Source organism: Gavialis gangeticus, unplaced genomic scaffold, assembly GCF_001723915.1.
Source record: "Gavialis gangeticus isolate Ggan-Ray unplaced genomic scaffold, GavGan_comp1, whole genome shotgun sequence".
Lineage (NCBI taxonomy): Eukaryota > Metazoa > Chordata > Crocodylia > Gavialidae > Gavialis > Gavialis gangeticus.
In genome coordinates, this window is record NW_017729003.1 from 19,195,009 (window position 1) to 19,204,115 (window position 9,107).

The 9,107-nt window shown below is 48.7% G+C and overlaps 1 long non-coding RNA gene across 1 annotated transcript in view; it reads right to left on the reverse strand.

Annotated features, from left to right (window-relative positions):
- Positions 1-2,161: 2,161 nt before the first annotated feature.
- LOC109291046 overlaps positions 2,162-9,107 on the reverse strand; it is a 15,454-nt gene continuing 8,508 nt past the window's right edge. The window contains exons 2-3 of the long non-coding RNA XR_002095747.1: positions 6,626-6,634; positions 2,162-2,172 (exon numbers count right to left, since the gene is read on the reverse strand). This is a non-coding gene — a long non-coding RNA (uncharacterized LOC109291046). The remainder of the gene's footprint in view (positions 2,173-6,625; positions 6,635-9,107) is intronic.

Below are 9,107 nucleotides of genomic sequence, written 5' to 3' on the forward strand. Positions count from 1 at the left end.
TGTACACATCACAACGCCCAACTTAGGAACTCACCTGTGTGGATGCGTAGGTGGGTGGTATGTGTGTGAATTAGTGAATACACACTGTAGGAGTAATTTAGTTGAGTATCTGACCTATTTGACTAGAAAAATAAACAGAGACCAGAAGGCTGATACTGCTTATTTCAGTTAAATGTTCTGAGATAAGAAATCCTGCATAACTTGGGTTATCCTTAGGTTATCTTGATATATTGCCCTGTGCACAGATAGTTTGTTTAAGTAAATTTTCTAAATGTCTGTGTAATTTACTATTGTTTTGTTTCTCCAAAGATGTATTTTTTTCTCTTTCTCTGTCTTAAGTATAAATATGCTTGTAAACTTAGAGAGTGCGAGAAATCCTTTGAAACAGACAAGTGGGTGATTCCCCTTGCTGTATGGAATTCTCCCTGTGATCACAGTGTGTGTATGGTATATGAGTTGGTAATCCACTATACGTATTGGATGTACAGGTGTTGGTAACTGATTCTGTCTGAATTTGGTGTGTGTAGTGTGTATGGGCTTAAAAGTGGTGATAGGCGTGCATGAACCTAGACTGGTTATTTTGAACGGGTGTGTATCTGGGTTGCTAGTGTGTGTGTGTGTGTGTGTGTGTGTGTGTGTGTGTGTGTGTGTATGGCATTGTGTGCATGATATATGAATTATACAAAACACTGAAATTTCTGCTCTGCCACACTGGGTCCCACCTGCCATGGGTGACTGCTGCCCCCTTAGTTGGGGGGGCACATGCCTCCCCTGTGACCAGTCCCATTGATGCAGAAGGGATCCCCCATGGCTGATCCTGCTGCAGTAAATCACTGCAGCCACATCTGGGAGTGACTGCAGCGATATGCCAGCATTTGCAGTGGGGAGCACCAGTGCTCCCATCTGCCCCCCACCCAAAACCTAAGTGGGGAGTGTGGCCAGTCACGGGGTGCACCAGCATTCTCAGGTGGTGCACGTGCACCCCCATGACCCCCTTACACATCACCACTGCTGCCAGCTAGGTCACAGAGGCCTCGGGGGCAGGGCAGAAGAGAGGGAAGCCCTGAGCCTATAGCAGGCAGCCTGCCCCCACCCTGCTTGCAAATCTGGGGGGCACATGCCCACCCTGACAACCCTGGGAATGTGCACAGTAACAGAAGCCAGCTCCTCCCCTTCCCCCTAGAGAAGCTGCCCATGACTCTTTCGCACTCCCCACCTGAACTCTGCAGCTGCACATGGCCCTGGGCCCCAAGCCCTATGCACCACCAGGTTCTCATCTGCACATTTCATGAGTCTGTCCAGATCCTCCTGGATCACCCTCCTGTCCTCAGGTGTGGATGCTTTACTCCAGAGTTTGGTGTCCTGGGCAAACTTGGCCAGTCCTCTTCTGACACCAATGTCCACATCATCGACAAAGATGTTAAATAGTATAGGCCCTAGTACAGAGCCTTGAGGGACCCCACCACTCACAGCACACCAAGACGATTGGCTCCCATCGACCACCACCCTCTGGGTCCTACCACAGAGCCAATTCCCCAGCCAGCAGATCATGGTGAGGCCGAGGCCACAGTTAACCAATTTAGCCAAGAGGTGATCATGGGATACCAGATAGAAGGCTTTTTTAAAGTCAAGATATACAACATCTATCTCTTCCTCCTTGTCCAGGTGATAAGTCACCCGGTCATAAAAGGAAATGAGATTGGTCAGGCAAGACCTACCCGCAACAACCCATGCTGGGTATCCCTCAGGATATTCCCTTCAGCTAGTCTGTTAAGGATGACCTCTTTGATAATCTTTTCCAAGATCTTCCCCAGGATAAAGGTCAGGCTGATGGGCCTGTAGTTTGCCAGAGCTATTTTCCTCCCTTTCTTGAAGATAGGCATGACATTGGCACTCTTTCAATCATTGGGCACTTCACCAGAGTGCCAAGAGCTTTCAAAGGTCCATGCCAGGGGCTGAGCTATGATGCTCGCCAGCTCCCTGAGTACCCTTGGGTGTAACCCATCAGCGCCTTGTGACTAGAGGGTATCCAGCCTGTCAAGGTGTTCCTTCATGAGGTCAGCTTCAATGGAGGGCAAGGAATCTCCCTTATCTGGGCCTCCCTGACCCAAAGTGAGCAGGGCCATCCCATGGGACCGGTGAAAAACTGATGCAAAGTACCCATTTAGCAAGCTCACTTTTTCCTGCGTGTCCGTTTTCAGTTGCCCCATCTGGTTTAGCAGGAGTCCAATGTTGCCCTTGCTTTTCCTCTGGCTCCCCCCATATCTAAAAAAGGACTTTTTATTTTCCTTGATGTTTGTAGCTAGCTGGAGTTCCATCACAGTTTTGGCTTTCCTAATTTGCTCTCTGCAGGTCTGGACCAGAGCAGAGTATTCCTCCTTGGTGGCAGTTCCAGTCTACCATCCGTTGTAGGTCTTCCTTTTAAGACGTAGGAGGTCCGCCAGTTCCCTGGAGAGCCAAGGGGTCTGCTGTGCCCTTTTGCTGCCTTTTGTCTGAGACAGAATGGACTTTGCTTGTGCATCCAGGATTGCTCCCTTGAGGAGCAACCACTCGTCCTGAACTCCCCTCACCATTGGGTTGTGGCCTTATAGGGCCTCTCTGACAAGCCTCCTTAACTTGTCAAAGTCAGCTTTCCTGAAGTTGAGAACTTCTGTGTTACTGACTGACTTGCCAGCTTTAGAGCAGATTATGAAGGTGATTAGCTCATGGTCACTGTCACCCAGCTTCCCTTCAATTGTTAGGTTGCTGATTAGGTCATGCCTGGTTGCCAGTATGAGGTCAAGCAGTGCTTTTCCTCTTGTCAGCCTGTAGACTTCCTGAATCAGATAGAGGTCATCCACACATGAGAGAAAGCTTTGTGACCGCTCAGATTGGGCTGACTGTTCCTCCCATAAGATGTCTGAGTAGTTAAAGTCTTCCATGACAACCACACACTGGGATTGTGTGGCCTCAGCCAATTCCCTGGTGAACTCCTGGTCATGGTGTTGAATTTGGGTAGGGGGTCTGTAGTACATCCCCACCATAGTATCCCCTGTGCTGTGTTCGCCAGGGATTTTAACCAAGAGGGTCTCAAGTCATCCACCATGGGTGCCAATGTCAGCTTGCAGGGATGCGTAGCTTTCCTTGACATAGAAAACTATGCCCCCACCCCTTTTGTCCACTCGATCCCTCCTGTACAAGGTATAGCCATGTATATCTATGGTCCAGTCATGGGTGGAGTCCCACCAGGTCTCCATTATCCCAATGATATCATAGCTGTGTGCATTTAGCAAGAGGATGAGCTCCTCATGCTTATTCCCCAAGCTCCTGGCATTTGTGTACAGACAGGCGAGTGTCCCCTTGGGGGCTCTTGCCTTACCCACAGATTGTACCAGGGCTGGGGCAGGGGTGGGCTCCCTTAAGTGCCTTGGACTACTGGCTTTGCAAGGGTTGCTCAGTGGGCCAGCAGTGGCGGTAGTCCCCCCATCCCCTGATGGGCTTATTTTAAAGCCTGGTGGAGCAGGTCAGCCAGTATGAATGGGGATGAATGAGGGTGCTTGAGAGACAATGGCAGTACGTCTAAAAATAGCTCCCTCTGAATGACCGAACCTTCAAAACCAATACCTGGACCAACAACCCAGCCATTGAAACCACCCTCAGCATTCAAGAAACAAAAGAAGAGGCAACCCACCATTGTGCCAAGGCTGCCCATGCTCAGTAAGAACACCTAGAACCCTCTGGAACAGGACTGACATTGCCTAGTCAGGCCCTCCCCATAGGAGATCATAGGTAGTCTGCCCCATAAAAAGGCTAGGGGAGTAGAGTAACAGATAAGTTAAGGTCACTTTGTGGTTTGCTTTGCACATGTGTGAAAACAGAAGGAGAAGCAGAAAGAGTCCTCATTCTATTTGGACATTTGCATAGCAGTCCCCCACCATCCTTATGCTTAGGCTTTGTGAGTGCTACACCCAAGGGCATATGTCAACAATGCACAGCAACTGAAGTACATAAGGACAGGCAACATCACCACACAGTTCCCCACAGATTAAAGCTGCATATAACAGAAGGAAGGGAGAGCCTCATTTTACTCCCATCTCATTTTCAGTCACTAAAGGTACCCAAGAAGCTGGTATGCCTATAAGCAAAATGTTCTGGGGAAATAAGCATTTGTGTGTCATCTCTGTCAGTGTCTCAAATCTTCCAGGATCACAAAAGAAATCATTTGCAGAGCTGGATGAGAACTCAGCAACTTCCAGCCTCTACTCCTACACTCAGATCACATTTCTTTTTCTACCTGCTAACTGATGAAGGAAAGGTAAAAATGTCCAGATTTTGAGGAGATGTGTCTTAAATATATAATGTATAAGAGTAGGAGTACAAATGAGTGGAGAAACTTGTTCTTTGAGAACATTCATTTATACTGAATTAGGTACATGGAGGATAGAACAACATTAACAAGACACCAGAGAGAATGTAAATCAGTTAAAACAAACCAGAGGAAGTTCTTTTTTATATGTTGCATAGTTTAGACAAATTAATAGATGACAGGTCCATTCTATTAAATATAACAGTCTAGGGTGTATCCATTGACAGCCTTAAATCAATTACATTTTATATTAAAGGTAGTGGATTATTTTAGACACACTTTATTCATACATTCTAAGGGTGCTGATGGATGTTCAGAGCCCCTGCTCTAATCCATAGTGCTTTACATGAAGTAGGGTTGTGCGAAATTTCACCGCCCATTTTGTTCCGACTCTGTTTCGAGCCATTTCAACCTCAAAACAGCAAAGTTGAAATGAAACTTGAAACAGGGTCAAAACGAAACAGGGCATGTCAAAACATTTCAATCTTTGACTGAAGCTGGGCTTACCTTGAATGGTTTCCCTGCTGGGGAACAGAACGTAAAGTAAGGGGAGGGAGAGGAAGGAGGGGGAAAGGTGTGGGGGTGAAGGAGTGCCCTCTTTATTGACATATGTAGCTGAAGTCTGAAGTCCCTTCCAACCCCAGTGCTCTAGGGGAGGGACAGAAAACCTTCATAAAAGGCAGCATTTTTTGAACTGCCCTGCTTTCTGCTTTGGGGTCATTTAGTGAGCTGTCTGTTCTAGCAGCTCTGTGTCAGACCACTACAGCTAGGAGCACTGATTGTCTAAAGGATTCCATGCTTGCTACCCTAGCAAGCATGATTTCAGATTACCATCTTCTTGTAGGTGCTTTTATTTTATTATTATATTCATTGATTTATTCTTTTGAATCTTATACTTATATTGCATAGGGTTGCAATAGAATTTGCTCTACATAGGAATTTACTATATATATTTGTTTTTATATGCTCATTCTTTCCAACACACCCACGCTCTTGAGTTCTTCTACACGCACAGACATATTTCTATTGCGTTCATAAATCTCAGCTTGCTTTGAACTTTTCTACACACACAGACATATTTGTATCAGGTTCATAAATCTTATTACTGCAAGTCAGCTCACTTTGACTTTTTCTACACACACGGACATATTTCTATTGGGTTTGTAAATCTCGTCAGTGCACCACACCTACAGTTTTCAGTTTATATAGGAACGCTAATACATTTATATATTTCTTGAAAAAGAAGACATGAAACACATCATGAAGAGTGGAGGAAAGGCAGGTGGCCACACTGGCCAGCCTTCAGTGAGGGGTGGAAGAGGGGGTAAAGGGAGAGCTGTAAATTCCCCCCACCACCAAACTGAAACAGCCTCTTTCCTCCAGCTAAAAGGAACGAGGCTGCTACAAGCAGCAAGGAGAGGGTAGCAGTGCCACAGCCACTGCCTGTGCCTGAGACTGCATCACATCTGCATGCAGCATCCATAACCTCTCTGCCCCCACCATGATGACAACCACAACCAGGAGCACCAGCATAGCAGCCCACTCCACCCCTTTGTCACTTTCCATGCTGAGCCTTCCAATGCCAGAAAAAGAGCTGGCACTGGATCTGGATCTTAGTGCCCTAAGAAGGGAAATTATGGGGAAGGAGGGGGAATCAACTGAGTTTGTACTTGACACCCCTCAAGTTTCCCTTCAAGTCAGGTCTCCTTTCCCAGAAGGCAATTCGGAGGAGGTTTATGTAGAGGTGGATGCAAGTGGCTCAGCTGAGTCTGCTTCTCTTGCTGTGCCTCTGCCTGCTGAGGAGGGGGAAAGTGCAGAAGCATCCATAGATGCACCCGGACCCCAGAAGTGAGCAAGTAGTGTGCTCTGGGATCATTTTGAGCTGGCAGATGATCCCACGTATGTTATCTGCCTGCACTGCCAAGCCAAAACCAGCTGGGGCAAGGGAACAAAAGATACGACCACCACAGGGATGCTGATGCATCTCTGCAGGCACCACCCCTTTGCTCTTGCTCCTCCTCAGCCTGGAACCAGGGGGAGCATGCCCAAAGGGAAGTCCCCCATGAACTCCAAAGCTCCTGTCTCCCCAAAGCAGAGGCAGGCCACACTGGAACAGTGGAGAAAAGGCAGACAGAAAGTGGGGTGCATTGCAAGGCCAAGCAAGCTCACCCAGAGCACTGGGGAGATGCTTGCTGTTGATGGCCAGCCCTTCTCTTTCATTGAGTGGCCAGGGTTCAGGCAGCTCATGGTGCTTGCAGTCCCACCATACCAAGTGCCTACATGCATCACCTTCAGTAGGAAGGTGGTGCCATCCCTGTATGCAGCATGCATGGAGTACTTGAGGGATGAGCTGCACAAGGCAGGTCTTCAGGTGGCCTTGCACTTCACCTTGGACATCTGGAGCAGCCGGGGTGGAGATCATGCCTACCTCTCCCTCACAGGGCACTTGTGTGACCAGTCAGGCCATAAGTGGGCTCTCCTTCAAGCCAAGGTGCTGGATAAGTCCCACACAGCAGCAGAGATCATGGGGGCCATGAAATGCCTGGTGCAGGTGTGGCTCACTGAGCAAGGTGAGCTCACTCATGGCTTCATCATCACTGACAATGGGGCCAATATGGTCAAGGCAGTACATGATGCCAACTTTGATGGCATCTGCTGTGTGGCACCTTGTTGTCAGGGATGCCTTGGAAGGGGACAGGGCTGCCAGTGATGGCACCAGCACCACCAGCAAGCTCATTTCCAATTGAGTAAGGTGGAAGGCTGCTTCAACTGGAGCACAAAGGGGGCAAGATGCTGTGGAACAAACAAACAGAACTGAACATCCCACAGCACAAAATCATGCAGGATGTGGAGACTCAGTGGAACTCCACAAACCTGATGCTCAAGAAGCTGGTGGAGCAACAGAAAGCCATCCATGAGATGGCCCTGTTTGGGGAGATCAAGATCAGTGGCCCCATGAACAAAGCTGAGTGGGATACCATCTCCCAGATCTTGGTGGTCCTGAAGCCCTTCCTTGAGGCCACCAAGAGCCTTAGTTCTGCTGATGCCCTCCTTAGCCAGGTGATCCCCATAGTAAGGGAACTTCAGAGCCAAATGGAAAGCTTCCAGGGGATCCATGTTCCTGGCTGGGGCAGGCCGCTGTCACCAGACATGCAGGTACTGGTGAGGTGGCTGAAGGAGGGCATCAGGAAATGGCTCAATCTCTTGTGGTCTAGTACGGTCCATGTGCTGGCAGCCATGTGTGACCCAAGGATGAAGGGCACTGTATGTAGAAACCAAATACTGAATCAGTGGACAGAGGTGCTGGTAGTCAGGAAGGCAGAATAGCAGAGGCGAGGAGACGTGGAACAGGGGGCTCCACAGTCTCATGCTAGTACGCAATCCATGCCTACTGGGCAAGCCGCAGCCCAGTGTTGCCAGATCTGGCCACAGTTGCCCGGAAATGCCTGTCCTGTCCACCAACCAGTGTGCCAAGCAAGAGGGTGTTCTGCATCACTGGGGATGTAGTGACACCCCACTGCACCTGCTTGGATGCTGGTTTGGTGGAGCAGCTAGTGTTCCTGAAGATGAACCTCCTGCTGCTGTAGTTTCCCAAGCTCCAGGTGCAGACAGATTGAATGCCACCCTCCTAACTCCATCTACACCTATTTCCTTTTTTCATTTTTTTACAAACCAGGTAATGCCCTGCTCTCAGCTTGAGGGAGCACTAACTGTATCACCAGCCAGCAGGGGAAGAACATGTCCCTACTGAGCTTATTCCCTTGCCAGGATGAACTTGGAGGTATGGGATAGGGCTATAGGGAAGGAGGAGACCCCAGGTCCTGGGAATGACCACTAAATGCCAGGGTAGGGAGGCCTGGTGTGACTGCTGGCAGTGCAGAAGTCGGGGGCAAAGGGGGATGTGGCAGCAATGGTAAAAGTACAGAGGTGCCTGGGGAGTCAGATGTCCAGCAGGTTGCAGTGTATCAGAATTCCACTGTCTAATCTATATTGAGTCCAAGATTTTCTGTACCTAGGAGACTGATGAAGTGAAGTTCATAGGCCTGGCTGTGAAAAGTGATTGGTAATTTGATCCCTGTCAGGATCAGGCCTGAGAGACTGGAGGCATAGTGTTTTTTTGGTGAGAAAGGTGCCCCCACAGGTAGGTATTGTTGTGTTTGATAGATTCTGGTGTGCAGTTTGTGGGGGTACCGGAGATAGTTGTCAGGTTTTGTGTTTTGAGATGTAGGAAGTTGCTTCAGTTCTGGTGATAAGGTTAGGTGCTTCTTTGAAATTATAAACCATTTATCAGAGCTGGGCCTATGAACTGTATCAGGTAGTAGGTACAGAAACTCATGGACTCAATATAGATTAGACAGTGGAATTCTGACACACTGCAACCTGCTGAGACTTCCCCTCTATCGGACACTGGTCAGACCGCAGTTGGCACCACACTTCAAAAGGGATGTGGCCAAAATCTGGAATGGGCTCCCAAGGGAGGTGGTGCTCTCCCCTACCCTGGGGGTTTTCAAAAGGAGGTTGGATGGGCATCTGGCTGGGGTCATCTGAACCCAGCACTCTTTCCTGCCTATGCAGGGGTTAGGACTCGATGATCTATTGACATCCCTTCTGACCCTAACATCTATGAATCCAACTCCCCAGGCATCTCTGTACTTTTACCTTTGCTGCTACATCCCCCTTTGCCCCCAAACCCCCACCCCAGCCTGTCCCTCACCCCATAATGCCCCCCTTTCCATTTTCACTGACTGGCTTTCTTGCCTGC